This window comes from Leptopilina boulardi, unplaced genomic scaffold (genome assembly GCF_019393585.1).
Source record: "Leptopilina boulardi isolate dan_hultmark-lab unplaced genomic scaffold, ZJU_Lbou_2.1 LbouV2_377, whole genome shotgun sequence".
NCBI lineage: Eukaryota > Metazoa > Arthropoda > Insecta > Hymenoptera > Figitidae > Leptopilina > Leptopilina boulardi.
This window is the reverse complement of record NW_026137948.1, coordinates 2,113,750-2,132,302: the sequence shown is the minus strand read 5'-3', so window position 1 is coordinate 2,132,302 and position 18,553 is coordinate 2,113,750. Positions and strand designations below refer to the sequence as shown.

Sequence of the window (18,553 nt, the reverse complement as noted above, 5' to 3'; positions counted from 1 at the left end):
AATGGCAATCTTTAATAGTTTTTTATTATCCCGTTTTTATTGTCATCTAATTTTTTAAATTTTTTTAATATACTTAAACAAATTTTTATAACGACGAATCTTCATTTGTCCGAAATTGTAAATTATCGAATAAAAAACAGAAAGAAAGATTTTGGCGCAATTTTTAAAATTTATCAATTAGAAATTATCAAAAAAATCGTAATTGGTAAATTTTAAAAATTACACCGAAAATTTCTGCCCATTGTTTGTTCGGTCATTTGAAATTTCGGACAAATGGAAATTCGGTGTTTTAAGAAATCAATGAAATAATAATTCGGACAAATGAAGAGTCGGTGTTTTAGAAATTCTAACATTGCAAAATTTGAATCACGTAAAATTCAATTGAATAATAATTATGCTAAATTAAAATTTGGTTAAATTAGAATTTTTTTAAATTAAAAGTTGTGTAAAGAGAGAATCTGTAAAATAAACATTTTTTCCAAATAAAAATTCTGTAAAGTAAAAATTTGTTTAAAAAGAAATTCTGTAAAAAAAATCTATTAGAAAAATGAAAATTCATTAAAAATTAATAATTATAGGTATCTCATAAAATTCTTAAAAATGAAAATTCTAATGAGTTTTATGGAATAATCATGTGTTTCATAATAATCATCCAAGTAAATTTGTATATAACAAAATGAGAAATAATTTTCTAAGAATTATCTATCAGACTTTTGTTAAAAGTACTTTTATAATGAATGCAGATTAAAGAAGCTTAAAAGTTTATAGAGACAATCCACCCAATAAAAAAGTTATCAAAGGAAATAAAATTTGAGGTTAAATGATAAGTATCTAAGCATCAGAATTATAAACATATTCTATTAATAATAATTAATTAAAAAAATATAAACAAGGTTCATATTATTAATCCCTTATATTTATTTATTATATTAAAAACTTTTTTTTGAAAAATATAAAAGATTAAGAAAACGTTGAAGTTGAAATAACTTTATAGAAATAAATTTTGTTATGCCTGCTGAATCTAAATGTTTGTTAAGTTTCAGATAAAATTATTAATTTCTCGTTTATATTGTTATTACTATTAAATGCCAATGTTATTGTTTTTCTATTAATTAACTCATTAAATTTTATGTTACTTTATACCGCTACCAAGAAAATGATATTAAAGCTAAACTACTTCCTTAATAGAAAATGAAAACATTACGACATTTTCTCTAAATAAGTATACTGTGACCTAAGTTGGACTCAGTTCTAAGATATATCTAGGAGCTCCAAAAGTATAACGAGAATTGGAAAATTAGAACGAGGTCGAAAATGCATATACATATTTCTGTAATTCATTAAAAAAATGTAAAAAATCAAAAACGTGTTTTACAGGAAAGCATTGGCTTTCCTGTGAAACTCGTTTTCGAAAAAAAAATTCTACAAAAATTTATAAGATCTCTACAAGTATGAATTAATAATTTCACTGCCCACTAATACCATGTTATGGACAAATGTATAATAAAATGTCACCCACTGAACTTTAAAATTAAAAGAAGATATGTTAAATAGTACACTAATTTATTTATTTATTTATTTATTTATTTATTTATGATTTTGAACAGCCCATAATTACAATAATCATTTAAGGGCATTAGTGGCATACATTCGAAAAAGAAATAATAATACATATAAATGTCAAAAAAAATAATAATCATATTGATACATAATTGTATAAAATAAAATTCCAGTTCTAATATTAAAAAAAGTATCATTAAGTAATTTATTTAAGTTGGTCGCTGGTGTATGGAAAATATCAATAATGCAATTCTTATAACAGATCAAATTTACGTCATTTGTTGCTTTATATATAGGTGCATGAAAAGCTATAGGAATTTTTAGTAATTTATTATCAAAAGGTACATGAAATCTTGAGTTTAAACGAGGACTACCCAATTTATGGAGCGCATAAATTTTCCATAAAAATCATTACTAAAAATTTTCATTTTAAAGAATTTTATTAAATAATATTATTTTTTTAGATAAATTTTCATTTTTCGAATTAGCATTTGTCACTATTTCTTTTTAAACGAATTTTTCATTAACAATATTTTTATAGATATTGAATTTTTATTTGACAAAATTTCTATTTACCAAATTTTTATTTAAAAAATTCTTATTTAACCAAATATTAATTGAGCATAGCTCTTATTTAATATAATTTTAAGTAGTTAGAATTTTTAAATTAAAGAATTTCCAATTCACTGAATCTTATAATTTGTCCAAATTTTTATTTACACGAATTGTCATTTAATATAGAATCATTGAAACATCAAATTAGAAATTCGACGTTTTAAGAATTTTATCCGATAAAAATTCGGTACCTATAAATTTGGTTAATTAAAAATTCGTTTAAAAAGAAATAATTGTGTCAATATATTCTAGGCTGGTCCTAACTTGGACTTAGCTAGAACATCTAGTTAAGTTTTAGAAAATTTTTTATGAAAAAAAGTGATTGAATTTAGGATTTGTAAAATATCCTGAGATAATACTTATTTAATTAATTGATAATTATTTATATGGTTTTAATTATTTATTAATTTGTAATAAATATTTAAAGACATTTTTCCACAGTTATATTTGTTAATTTATTTAATTGTTATATATATATATATTGCCAAATAATATATTTCAAAAATATTTTGTTGAATTTTTATTTGTTTAAACAATTAACTTTTCATAATTTATAACTTTTTTAAATACGCATAGACAGCAGCACAATTTTATAAATTTGTTACCTTCTCTTAGTAGTTATTAATTTAAAGGTTATAAATAAAATAAAATATAGAATTAAATTTGCAACGATTATGTTAAATTGGTTAAACAAATAATTGTTTCTATTTAACATTTTTCATAATTTTCCTAGAAAAATGCAGTTTTTTTCTTAATTTTGTGATTTATCAAGTCTAAAAATAAAAAAATAAATAAATTTATATTCGTTTGATAAATTGTAAAATTAGGAAAAAACTGCATCTTTCTAGATGCACTACAAAAAAGTTAATATAAATAACAATAAATTGTTTAAACAATTAAACAATGCAATATAACGTTTTAAATCCATTAATTGACAACATAAAACACTTAGAGTGAAAGTTCTGGATGATTTTAAATATTTTTGTAAAATTGAATTAAAACAAGGAGGGGTCCTTTATGTTTATTTCATAAACATTTTGCTTCCTCGTGGAGGAAGTTATGAATTTCTCTAATTCAATTAATTGATTCAAAACATTTCGAGTTAAAAACTGATTTAAATTAATTAAATTTTTTGAAAAATTAAGAAAATTTTAATTCATTTTGGGTGTAACATATACTTTATATATACGAATCGATTCGTTTTAATGCAAGGAATTCAATTATTTTATGTATTAACTTGAATTTAAAAAAAACACATTTTTTTTAGCTAAAATTTGAATTTTGAATTTTTTAATTTTTATTAATTTTTAAAATTTAAATCAAATCTATATACTTTATATATACCAATCGATTCGTTTTAAGGCAGGGAATAAAATTATTTCATATATAAACTTAAATTTTAATAAACACAACATTTTTTAGCTAAAATGTGAATTTTTGATTTTTTAACTTTAATTAATTCTTTAAATTTCAATCAAATCTGTACTTTATATATACCAATCGACTCGTCTTGACGTAAGGAAGACGATTATATTATATATTACCTTAAATTTTTCTATTTAAAAATTTTTTCAATTAAAAAAAAATTTTTTGAAAAAAGACGATAAAATTTTTTTTTTAGGTATTTTTAAAAATCCTCTCGTCATTTTTGAGAGATTAATGTGATAAATAAGCCTACCAAATTTTATCCAAATCCATTAAAACCTGTTAAAGATATCATGTTCACAAAAACGACCCACACATACATACATCCGGACAATTGATCAGGATCTCATATAACATGTTTTAACAGAAAATTAAAAGGCATTAAAATAAGCTGCAACGTTTATTATTTTAATCCAATTTTGCTTATTTTAATCCACTTTGGTATTAAAATAAGCAAAATTGGATTAAAATAATAAGCGTTGCAGCTTATTTTAATGCCCTTTAATTTTCTGTGTTTATATAGAGGAAAATTTGTTTTTACCATTTTTAAAAGCTTCCTCCACGAGGAAGCAAAAACATAGTGACAATTTATTATAGACAAATCAAATAAAAATATCTAATTAGGTTCGGTAGCCGCTGTCGTTAAAGCGTTCGTTAGGTCTCATAAGTCATGCGTCTTGGGTTCGATTCCCATAGGGTTCAAATTTTAATTTAACTTTCAGAGTTTAATTGAAAACTTACAGGATATTCCTTCTAGAAAGATAGTATTAATTGTGGTTAAAATTAATTTTTTAAATTATTTATTATTTATTATTAAAACTGGTCCTAACTAGGCACCCAAGTTAGGACCAGGCTAAAATCGCATCACAAACCATTGTAAGACCAAGCTAGAATGCCAAACTTGGACCTAGTTAATAATAGGGCAAACTAGATAGGACCAAGCTAGGACCAATTTTCATTTTCTACACGGCACAGTGGCCGATTTCCCGAAAAACCTGGCCAAAAGTCAAAAATTTTTTTTTAGAAATTTATACTTTTTATTGTTGAATATTATAAAGGAGGGTTCACTGCATAATTTTGCGAAAAAAAATTACACTTTTTTTATCACCAATTTATTATGTGAACAAGTAAAAGTGATCTTTGCCAGAGATTTACTCAGAACGTTTCATAACTATAAATTTTCGTCACAGTTAAAATAGTAAAAATATACTAATATACAGCAGATTTTTGAATATCTTTTTTTGGGAATTATTAACAAAGGTGTATGAAATATGTTGAATGTACTTATCATCACATTTAAAACGTACAGTTTTTAAAAAATGACATTAAACATCGCTATTCATGGCTACGATTTTTGTATTGTTTTATCAACGTAAATCATGAAAATAGTTGTGAAATCCACCGATATCCGCGCTCTACCTGGTATTATCATAAACTAGAATATATTTTTGATTCATTTTAATTGAAATCAGCTGCCCCAAGCTGCCCCTGCAGTTTTGGTATCACTTTTTATTTCACCCAGCGTGGTTTACCGACAGCGCGTTGCACCGGCCGGCCGTGCAACTGAACGTGAAAGACTGACTTTTTCTTCATTCGCATTCGCTTTAAACTAAAATTTAAGCACTGTCTGTAATTTAAAAAAAATAAACTCTAACACATATACGCAATTTTATAATACCAGCAAATATTTTGGATCCGCCATATTGAATTTGATAAAACAAATGTAAAATTTGATTTCAAAAACCCAGTAAACGTAAGCATACTAAGTTTGGTTAAAATCGTACCATTTTTTAATTTTTAGCAAAGTTTTTTAAAATCTAAACGGCCATTTTGGATCCGCCATTTTGAATTTGACACAACCAATGTAAAATTTGAATTCAGAAGCCCAAAAAACATGGGTATACCAATTTTGATTGAAATCGTATCATTTTTCGATTTTCAGCAAAGTTTTTTAAAATCTAAACGGCCATTTTGGATCCGTCATTTTGAATTTGACACAACCAATGTAAAATTTGAATTCAGAAGGGCAAAAAACATGGGTATACCAATTTTTGTTGAAATCGTATCATTTTTCGATTTTTGGCCAGGTTTTTCGGGAAATCGGCCACTGTGCACGGGCTGCTAATTCAAAAAATGAAAATTCGTCGAAAAAAAAATTTTATTTAATAAAATTCTTTAAAATGAAAATTTTGACAATTTTTATTTAGATTTTTAAAAAAGTGTAATTTTCAATTAGAATTAAATTAAAATTAGAATTACTTCTCTACCCGTGTGGAAAATTGTCAATGGCCCCGTGAGGGGCACTCGTGGATTGCCCTCGTGCCGCATGGAAACCATAGGGGCAATCCACGTGGAGCCCTCAAAGGCGTGACATGCTTTCCCTCATGGATACCCTCATGGAAAATTTATTATATTTTATTTATAAATTTTATAAATTTATATTATAAAAGTTAATTAATAATAAATAAGCTTAAGTTATGAATAAATAACATATTTATTTAATAATTATTCAATTTTAAATTAAATTCTTACTCAAATTGAATTTATTAATTAACGTCCTAATTAATTAACTGTCGGATATAATTAAAAGTAATAATAAATTAATATTAATTAAAAAATATGTAATTTATGCATACTATTAACGGATATTTTCATTTTTCAACTAATTCATACATAGAATTAATGATTAAACGCAAACCTGAGAAATAAATAAATCTAACGCATGGGGGGAATCGAACCTACGACCTACGGACTATGAGTCTAACGCTTTACCAACTACGCTACGCACGCTACTTCAAAACGAATGCTAACTTCTTGATGCTATTTAAACTTCAAAAATACCTAACAAAGAAAAGTGCTTAACATCATTTAGTTAAATTTAAGATATTAAATTATATTTTCCAATCAAATGCAATTTATAAAATATAATTAATTATATGCTTTATGATTATTATCATGAATCATCTCAGGTGAATTTTCAAAAAAAGTGTAAATATATTTTTATTAAAAACGCGTTTTTCGTTGTTTTGAATCATTGGAAACATTCATTTTTTGTTGATAAAAAAATATTTGATTTTTGGACTTAGAAAATTTTGCAAATCGATCATGAGGGCGATCCATGCGGGCCCCTACGATGGCCCTCATCTATTTTGCCATAAGTGTGAGTGTTATTTTCAAAAAAGTGTAAATATATTTTTATTAAAAACGCGTTTTTCGTTGTTCTGAATCATTGGAAACATTCATTTTGTGTTGATGAAAAAATATTTGAATTTTGAACTTAGAAAAATTTTTGAGCAGGGCACCGTGAGGGCAAATAGCAAGGGCCCTGCTGGAGCCTTGGTGTATTTCCATAACTTTGTACATAGATTTTTAAAAAATGTCACCCAATGTTTATTTCAAGTGCTTTAAAATGTTATTTAATGCATTCTGAAGTAAACATTTATTATACAAAAAAAAATTTTTTTTTTAACTTAGACAAATTTTTGAGCAGGGCACCGTGAGGGTAAAGACCAGGCACCCTGCTGGTGCCCTTGTGGTTTTCCAAAACTTGGTACTTAGATTTTTTTTAAATGTCACCTAATGTTTATTTCAACTGCTTTAAAATGTTATTTAATGCATTCTGAACTAAACATTTTTTGGTAAAAAAAAATTTTTGTTTTTGGACTTAGACAAATTTTTGAGCAGGGCACCGTGAGGGCAAATAGCGGGGGCCCTGCTGGTGCCCGCATGGATTTGCCCTCATGGATTTTCCACTTGGGACCCTGCCGGGGGCCCCTATCACGCATGGGACGAACGGGGCGTTTTCCACACGGGTAGTAATAAACGCTTTTTAATTTAATAACATGTATGTATTCTGTAATTTTTTTTTTCTTGAAAAATGTTTTACCAAAAAAAAATTCAAAAAATTTTAAATAATTTTTTGTACCAAAAAGCGATTTGTAAATTATATAAAGCTTGATATTATTTAAATTTTCCAGAGAAAATAAAAAAAATAAATAATTAAGTAAACCTATCCAAGTGTTACACTCCGATTTTGATTAAATATAGTAGGCACGTTTTTAGATCTCGCAAAAATAAGAGATACGTATTTTTTTATATTTGCTTAGACGAAGGTTTAGAAGGTGAAACCTCGGGTGAAACCACCCCTTAAATTTTCCAAAAAAACCCCCAAAAAACGCGCATAATAATATCCAAGCTCATAAAAAGTATAATTAATTTCCATGAAACATTAAACATAGTATATAGGGGTTTTTTGGATCACTGATTACGAATCTGAGGTGAAATTAACAAAATTCAAGATGGCAGATTCAATATGGCGGACGAATTTTCAAAAATTGATGGAATTCGCTTGAAACTTGTTACTCAGGGCTTTATGAGGTCGCTGATTACGAATTTGAAGTCAGTTTTTAAAAATTCCAAATGGCGGATGAATTTTAAAAAACTAAAATTCAATTTGCCATCTTTGTTTCGACATTTTGAATTCTGGTAAACTGACATATTTGTAATCAACAACCTCAAAAACCCCCGAGTAACAAGTTTCAAGCGAATTCAATCAATTTTTAAAAAATTCGTCCGCCATATTGAATCCGCCATCTTAAATTTTTTAATCTGACCTCAGATTCGTAATCAACGACCCAAAAAATCCTTAGATACCATGTTTAACGTTTCATGGAAATTAATTTTACTTTTTATGAGCTTGGATATTATTATTCGTTTTTTTTTGGGTTTTTTGGCAAATTTAGGGTATGATTTCACCCCCTAAACTGTCGTCTAAGCACGTATAAAAATATACGTATCTCTTATTTTTACGAGTTCTAAAAACGTGCCAAGTTTCATCCAAATCTGAGTGTAACACTTGGGTAGGTTTACTTGTCAGAGGTTTTTGGGGTCGTATAAAAGTTGTATTGTGTCTGAATTAAAGGGGTAAAGTTTAATTGTATAAAGAACGAAATTTTTTAAAAAATGTGATTTCTTGATTCCTAAGATCGGAAAACATAAACATATATCAAAAAATCAAATTTGAAAAATTTTCTTATTACAATACAATAATATTAATTAAAATACAAATTTTTCAGAATTAAAGAACAAAATTAACATTTTTATTTTGTTTGGGTTAAAACATGTTTTTTCTGTTTCAACTATTAAGAATTAAATTTCTTAAAGATTGTGCATGTAGTAAATGGAACACAAGCCACTTTCAACAAATAAAATACTATTGCTTCTTGATTCTCTTAACGTTTGAAGAGTTATGTTTAGACTTCATACATTTAATGCACACGTGAATTTCTCATTAGTTACAGTCAGTGAAGAACAGATTCTCAACTTACATACATGGTTAATTAATTGGTAATTAATAATATAAACTACAAGTGAATATATCAAACTGTAAGTCTAAAAGAGTAGGGTATGTTGAAAAATCGATAGATGGCGATACTGTTAGCTTTTATGTAAAAAGATTACCCTATTTTGTAAACACTTAATAACCATAACAAAATTTTTAATTTTTTTAAATTTTCCTTTACCAACTTTTTATTTAAAATATTCTAATTGAACCGAATTGAAATTCTCATTTCAACAGAATTTCAAGAGAGTCAAAATTTTAAATATTTTATTTTATTTGCACATATACAGGCAGTGCCCTTTCGTACAAATGTACTTAATTATATAAAATACAAGAAAAATGACTATGCGAAACAATGATATACTATAACTTAAATAATATCAAAGATTTCAGTACGTAGATTGCGCTTATAAATGTACTTAGAGAAATACCATCGTCAGAACTTTGAAAAGTTGATAGGGTCATACAGACCCATAGTGTGTTTTATGTTTAAAAACATTGGTGTGCTTGAAAGGATTAAACAAACATTTTAAACCATGTGCCTTAATACCGTTCAAATTTTCCATATTTATCTCAAATAATAGAAAAAACAGTTTTTCGTAAAAATAAAAAAAAAATTTCTAATTGTAGAAAACTACTAATTTATTTATTAAAGTTTACTAATTTATGTAGCAACCATACTATACGAATTAGTAGTTTTCCACTAACAATTTGTCAGTTTTGATTTTGGTCAAAACGGTTACTAATTCATTTAATGAACGAATCGGTGCAGTTAAATTAGTCAAAAGTGACTAATTCAGATTTAGAGAGTATGAAAAAGAAGTAGGGTAAACCAGATAGTAGTCGGCCAGCTAAGACAATCTTTTTAATTAACACTGTTTTATAAAGATAAAATTAAATTTTTTTATTTCTTACACGTGTGATTATTTTTGTAGCAGCCAATAATAAAACCAATAATACAACTAATAATTTAAAAAATTATTTTGTTAAAAATTTATTGTAATAAAAATTTAAATTTTTTTAAAAATAAATGAAAAAAAATTGATTCAGTTTCTGAAGAATTTATTAAAAATTACAAACAAAAAATTCAACTTTTAAAAATTTTTAATTGAAAAATACTTTCAGATAATTAAATATTATTAAAAAAACAAAATTACCATCCTCACTATTATAAAAATTATTAAAAATAATTAAATTTAGGAAGAGTTATAGTTGAAATTATTAAATTACAGAAAGTTTTAGATGAAAAATTTTAGAAATAATTAAACTTTAAAAGGTTTTAAATTGGAATTTTTTAAATTATTGAATTTCAAGTGATTTTGAATTGAAATGTTTGGTAATTATTTATTGTAAAATATGAATTTATAGTATACGAGGTGCTGAAAACTGTTAATTTTTTAGCCATTAGAGAATAAAAATCATAAAATTTACCATAAAAGTTGAAAAAATTATTGAAATTAAGAATGAATAAATTTATCATTATCAATTGATATAATTATTTAAAAATGTGAAGTAATAAAAATAATATGATTTTCAGGTCAAATAACCTAATTTTGTCATTTTCATTCATTAATTATAAAAAATAGGAAACATTAAATTAAATAAAAACTCAACAGATATGAAGTTCTTGTCATAAACTTTTAGAATTTCTTTGCACTTTTCTTCTTTTTTCTTCATAAGTATAAAAAATTTTGAAAATAAAATATAGCCACTTTGTTAATTTTCACTATATTTTTGAAGCTCAATAACTTTCTTGGAAAAAAATGAAAAAATATAGGGTTTCGAGAATTATTTAAATGGACACTAATTATACATACACTAAAAATTTTGAATTGGTTCGAAGGTGTAGACTAACTTCATATTGACTTAAAACCTTTGTCAATATAGCCTTAAAAATACGAAAAATTTAATTCTCTTTATCTTCAAAAATAGTTTCGGGGCCAACGCAAAATTTTTAGTGTATATGTATATATATAATGTCCATTTAAATAATTTTCGAAACTCCATATTTTTTTATTTTTTTCCAAGAAAGTTATTGACGTTCAAAAATAGTGGAAATGAACAAAGTTATTTATTTTTTATATGATTCTTATTTTATATAATTAATGAATAAAAATCGGAAAATTAGGTTATTTGACAAATGCACTTGAAAATCATAAGTAAAGAACTAGTTGAAAAAATTTAAAATAAGTCGAAAAAAGTGAAAAAGTCGTGTAATTCGAAGCTTGAAAGGCAGGGCAATAATTGAATTGTGTTGATCGTAAGCAATTGGAGTCGACGCAGATGTATAAAGCAGAGATCTAACCTAACCGCTGCTCCTGCAGTTCGATGCATTCTGTTCCTCCCACTACTCCTGCGTTACCCTCCACCATCTTTACATCCCATGTCAATCCGCTGCCAACGCAACGCAATTTTGTATAATTTATATAACCCTAATTGAGAATCTCTATATATTATTATTATTGAGGTTCACGGTCTAGTCCTGCTGGCTAAAGTAACAACACCTTTACCATTGAGTACTTAGAGGTGCTGAAGCTGTGACTGACTTTGAGTGACTGTGAGCTGGGAGACCTCAGTGTGAGTAGCGAGCGGCTGCTGGCAACTGTGAGCCATAAGTTCTTAAACTGAAAATTTCAGTTCATGTTATTTCAGTAGCTCGGTGAGAATCGACTCGCGAGGTTTATTCGTTTATTCATTCCGCGTAGTTCTAAGTAAACCGGTACGCCTTTGTGCATTATAAAAAGTGGTGGTCTTGTCAAAGGATCTACAATTTTTTCGGTGAGTAATAAAAAAATATTTTCTTTTTTCAAAGTCACCTTGTAATATTGATGATATTCTTCCTTTTTCATAAACTAAAACATTTTCTCAATCGAAATGACATATTATACTCTACCGGCAAATGCTACAAAAATTTACAATATAATTTTGTTAAAATTATTTTTCAACTACTGTTTTTATACAAAAAAATAAAATTGCCTTTTTTAAATTCATTAAATTTTATAAAGGGGTTTAGAGAGGGTTGCCTGGCGATATCTATATAGCTGACAAAGCCTAGTATATATAAATATATGTGTGTAAGGAGCATACTATATAGATTGGAAATCAATGTCATTGACTTCATATAAATAATTATTCAAAAGTGTATATAGTCAATATATATAACAATAACATGTATTATATTATGCAAAAATATTTTTAATTGCAAAATCAATTACCAAAAGTGATTGTTGATATTACAAACATTGAAAATAATTTACTAAACAAAAGAGGTAACGTACAAAACTTATCTTCATTTTATAAGATACTTTAAGAGAGGAAAATAACTGACAAATTTATTGGGAAAATAAAGATGAAGAAGGAAAGAGATCAGAGAAAAAAAACCTTTCCCTTTGTCATAAAATTTTAACTATCTTTATCTGAAATTTACTCTCTTTTGAATCAGTGAAAAGGTCACTGATGTCAAATCAGTGGCTATAAATAATTACAGTTATTAAAATTAGTGCTTCCACTGATTCAAATAACTGGAATATAACTTCTGATTTGACATCAGTGACTTTTTCACTGATTTATAAATTTACAGAGTATAATTTATGATGGCTCCACAGGACATAGACCATTTCCTGTTTATATTTACAAATTCCACAATATCAATGCAAGAATAATCTCTTTACAATACGTCCTCAAAATTAAAAAAAAAATTTGTCAAAAAAATAAAATTACTAATCTATTTTTATTTGAATAATTTTTTCACTAATTAATAGAAAAAAAACCTTGATTTTGAGGAATCACTCCTGAATTTTGACATGTGATAATATAAATGAAGTTTGTAAATACAGTTGAAACAATAATAGAAAATTTTACAAACTTCATGTGTATTTTTACATGTCAAAATTTAGTACTGAATCCTCAAAATCTATAAATTTTTTCAGTGGTTGCTATCATCATTTCGCGAATTCACTAATAAATAATTCTTCGATCTTGCATAATAAAAATAAAAATATACAGGCACACACAAAAAAAGTGTTTTGGTCGAGATACTACACTACACTAGTGTATTTCCATGTATTTTTCGCTGCTGAATCCGAATCCGAGGTCAGAATAGTCAGATTGGCTCTTGTTTTTGAGTTATACTCAAAAGACGACTTAAAAAAACTAATTAAAATCAACAAAAATTTTTTTATGTCACTACAATGATATCATTTTTCTATTTAGTTCGAATCTAGATTTTAAATTTACCTCCTTTAAAAAAATCTGGTATCAAAATGAGTATGAAATACATATTCAATTTCATACGCATAAAAAATGTGCCAAACAGATTCTATATGTCATGTAACATATGGATTTATTTTGAGATGCAACAAAAATGAGACTATTTTTTTCTATCTTAAGCTTTGGACATCCTTGTCGGAAATTTACTTCCGATACCACCGACAAAAAATCTAAATAAGTCAATACACTAGTGTAGTGTCATTGCACAAAAAATTTCCGCTTTCGACTTTAATTCGTTCTTTGAGCAGTTTTTTAAAGTCTCAAAAATTTTGAGCCAATCTGACAATTCTGACTTCGAATTCAGCGGCGAAAAATACATGGGAATACACTAGTGTAGTGTCTCGGAAAAATACTTTTTTTTGTGGGTCTGTGTTATTTATCAAAATGTATAATAAAATTTCTGTAATTTTTCGTTTTTCGATTAATTTTTATGACCCTTGGCATAATCTACAAAAGTTTTAAAAAAAATTTAATTTTACAGAAATATAAAATAATATAATTTCTTAATTTTTGTCATTTAAAGTCAATTCAAAGGAAAGTATGTTAGTAATATAAAATTAATTTAACATTATAATAATTAAATCAACTTACGTTTTTATAATTTGCTTAGGTATTATCGAAATAGACGTTAATTAAAGTTTTAAAATATATCTTTCAAGTAAGTATAATAATTTTGAATAGGTATATATTTTTTCAATCTGTTTTTGTGAATAACGGGGTTTTCTATATACTCACGAATAACAAGTTTTCATTTAGGACCCCTCGATGTAATGACTTGTAACATTATTTTGTTATCAATGAACATAAAAAATCGAAATACATTAGGAACATATTAATCCTAAAACTCAATTTGTATTCATTTTGGAATAATTTCGAAATTGTAGATAGTGAAGTCACATACAAAAAAAAGATTAACATAAAAATTGAAACATAAATTTACAAGCAAATATAAAAAAAAAGATTTTTATTTCTTTACCTTAAATATACTTTTAATATTATCAAAGTGTATACTAATAAAAAAAACATTAAAACATATTGCTTCATAAATCGTTTGTCTAACATTTCCTTAGTTTTTATTTTATTTTACGAATAAAAATATAGATTATGTTTTCAAATTTGTTTTGTATTTTTTAAATATTATATGTTTGGTTTATTTATTAAATTTCAAACCTAACGTAATTGATAAAAAATCTTTATGTTTCTAGAATGAGATTTATTTAAAATAAGTTAATCAGTAAAAAAACAATAAATAATTATGTAATATATTTTAGGAAATTAAAATCGATAATTTTAGCGCTTTTTTTATTATAGAATAAAAAGTTGTGTTCATGATAAATTGGCAATATAAAAAGTAAATAAGATAAAAACTTCCGGGATATAATATTAAACAAAATTATATATACTGTTACTATTTCCGGCAAACATTTGATTTATATCTCTCAATTTGGTATTTACTAAATAAAAATTAGTAAAAGGAATATTTTAAAAACAATTTCATATGTAATAACATTTGAATATGAAAATATTAAATTATGAAGTCTGTATACAAAAAATTTTTTTAAACAAATGTTGTCTTTGATATTATATATCTATATATATATATATATATATATAATTTAACTAACTTAACAAGATAAAACTAATTATACAAGTTTTTTTACTTGAATATAAAAGTTTTTGTTTATAAGCATTTTTTTTGTCAAAAATTATCTAATGAAAAAATATAGTATTTTCATAAAAAAATTATTTATAAATAATAATAATAATTTATTATTCTTAAATGTTTAAAATGTTTTATTAACCCACTTAGCAGAACATATTATTGTAGTTAGGTTATCGTATATTTATTTATATGTTACATTGTAAACCTGTAGTAACTAATAAACTTATAGTGAACTTAAAACTTCCGCCCTGATAGTAATGTGAAGGTATAAGTAAGGTAGGCTTACCGTGTGGGGTAAATTTAATCCTCCGAGAAGTTAAAGGCAGTAGATATACTCTATACACCTCATAATATATCATTTTCTATAAAAAATGTCCTATTATAATATCATAAGGTTGGTTTTCGTTGCCAGCACTTTTTTACATTTTGACACTAAACGTATAGTCTAAGATCCCACTGCAAGATTTCTACACTCATCTCTTTTATGGATGAAATTGATTTGAAATGAAAGATTTTTTTATCCTGTTTCCGAAACGCATAGGGTGCCTAACCTTTTATGGTCCATTTTTTTGATACAATAAAAATTTCTGTGAAAATTTGTTGAAATGTTTCACTTATAAGTTTTATGGATGAAACTTGTATTAATGGAAAGAACATGAAAAAAATAATAAATAAATGATAGGTTGCCTCATTTCCAATGGTCTCGTTTCCTGGCAGCCACTTAAAAATTTCCCACTTTCTGTTGAAATATTTCATTTATAACTTTTATGAAAAAATCCACCCCCAATGTAAAGATTGATCATTTTTCTACACGATAAGAGTAGGTTGCCTAAAAGAATATGGTCCAGAAAATTAGTTGCCACATATTAAAAATTAAAAAATTTATTTGAAAGGTGAGAAAAACCGCGCAACTAGATGACACGAACGCTGTTGTTTTGTTTCTTTGACGTATATAAATAATAAAATAATTCGTTGACAATTCATGAAATGATTACCGAAAATATTAATCAGCAATTACCACTTTTAAATAAAATTTAATAATTATAAATTTAATATGTCTTTGCATTTAGTAATATGCAAGACTTTTTAAAATAATTACAAACGACAATATATGGATTTTATTATCGCAATTTAATATGATTCTTTAATTATAAACAGTTTTGCTTTTTTTATTATTGAAAAACAATTTGTTTTTTATTTGAGTATTATATACGTTTATTTTGCATTATTCATTATCTTCTGACAAATTTTTAATATCAAATAACCTCTACGTATCAACCATTTATGATACGTTCGTCTTTTGTCACCTGTTTTACGTATATATTTTGCGCAATTTCTTCTCAACTTTCGAATAAATTTTTCAATTTTAATATGTGGCAACTAATTTTCTGGACCATATTCTTTTAGGCAACCTACTCTTATCGTGTAGAAAAATGATCAATCTTTACATTGGTGGTGGATTTTTTCATAAAAGTTATGAATGAAATATTTCAACAGAAAGTGGGAAATTTTCAAGTGGCTGCCAGGAAACGAGACCATTGGAAATGAGGCAACCTATCATTTATTTATTATTTTTTTCATGTTCTTTCCATTAATACAAGTTTCATCCATAAAACTTATGAGTGAAACATTTCAACAAATTTTCACAGAAATTTTTATTGTATCAAAAAAATGGACCATAAAAGGTTAGGCACCCTATGCGTTTCGGAAACAGGATAAAAAAATCTTTCATTTCAAATCAATTTCATCCATAAAAGAGATGAGTGTAGAAATCTTGCAGTGGGATCTCCTACTAGTACACTACTCTGTTCTCTTAACTGAAGAAACGTCACATAATCAGTGTATTTTCATGACACTTTCTGCACTTGCTCTTGAGGTGGTGTAAAAAATGAAAATTCCATATTTGGAGAAATGATCCTTATACTATTTTTGACTTTTCCACAAAATTTTAACTCAATCTACCACACTGAAAGAAAGTCTGTTGCAATATATGTTAAAAATGGTAACAATATTTAGTATATTCTTTTGCAAGTCATGGAAATTGAGTCTGTGTATTAAAAATTAATATAGTTTTACGAAAAGCCTTTGGAGAAACAATGTTTTCAAAAATTGAAATTATTATTTTGAAAATCGTTATTTGAGTTCTTATTTTTACTAAAACTATACGAAAAATCGGGAAGAACCATAAAAGCTTTTCATTATTTGTTAAAACTATACTAAAAACATGAAGCGAAAATGAAAGGCGCGCATTACGTTATTTGCTAAAAGTATACGAAAAATTGAGAACGGTGTTATAAAATATAAGAAAAAGATTTCCATTATTTGGTATCTGGCGAAGGATTGGGTAATTAGTGAATTTTTCTTTATTGCAGTAGAGGAGAGAGGGAATGGTTTTCTACACACAACTAGACACACACACTTTGGTTCGCTTTGACTGACTTAACATATATTCCTACCTAACTTAACGAAAATACGCATACATAAACGCAGAATATCGCAACGCATACACTTATATTATTATACATGTTTCACGCTGTTTTAATGCGCTTGTGAGAAACGCGTTAGTTATTATTTTTATTAATATGTGATATTATTTTTTATTATTTATAAGTAAAAAATAAAAATATTTATTAACAATTTAGAGACCAATTTTTTGATTAAAAATAATTATGAATTTTCTATAAAATTCTTAATAATTAAAGAAACCGATAGTTATAAAAACCTCATTATTTAAATGTTATACGACATTTTAACATTTAAAAAAATTCTTTATACAAAAAATGTTATGACTGAATATTTTTAAATTTATAGATTACGGATTAAAATTTCTATCACTGACTGTTTGCATCAATAATTGAATTTTTATTTGATTGCTATTCGGAATAATTGAATTATTAACTGACTAAAATTTAGAATATTTTACACAATTTCTACCAAAATTTGATTTTGCTTGTCCTGAGTTTTCCCTGATTTTCAAACATGTCTGAAAGAAAATTTAAATTAAAATTTTCAAAAATCAGAATTTCCGTAGCATTTTTAGAAATGTAATATTTTTCAGTAGTTTTGACAAAATTCTCTGTCTGTTCCCTAATTTCCCTGATAATTACATTTTTCCCTGATTTCCTTGACTTCCCTGACACTAGAAATATAAAATCAAATTAACGCAATTTTACTACCAAATATTAAATAATTTATAAGAATATTTCTAAAAATTTTAATATAAATTGACATTTGAGTTTGTTATAGTAGCATTTTAAATTTTCAAATTACTTTACTAATTTTTATTTTCAACTTATATTATAAAATACTATTTTTATTTCAATATTTCTTAAAAATGAAAATAAAAATTCCCACAATGCCTTCATTTCCATGACTTGTAACTAACTTTAGCAAATATTAATCTCAAAATATTAAATTAATATTGTTACAATATTTCTTTCAGTGCAAGTATTTTGCGAGAAAACCTGCGTATAAATAAAATTTTGAGTTTTTAACCATTATATAGACAAAAACTAAGCCCAAATTCAAAATCCTCGCAAAATTTCCAATCAGTTATCTATATTGACGCTTAATTTTTATTTATTCTAAACAAATTTTAACAGAAAAAACAAATACAAGTTATAATTAAGAGCATTAAAAATATGAGAATGTTTAAAAAAAATTATTTTTTGCGTTTACTT

The 18,553-nt window shown here is 25.7% G+C and overlaps 1 protein-coding gene across 1 annotated transcript in view; it reads left to right on the top strand.

The window, feature by feature from the left end:
- The first annotated feature begins 11,288 nt into the window (after window positions 1-11,288).
- LOC127287929 (protein singed) overlaps window positions 11,289-18,553 on the top strand; it is a 38,803-nt gene continuing 31,538 nt past the window's right edge. Inside the window, exon 1 of the mRNA XM_051315081.1 lies at window positions 11,289-11,719. The gene's annotated coding sequence lies outside the window, so the exon portion shown is untranslated. The remainder of the gene's footprint in view (window positions 11,720-18,553) is intronic.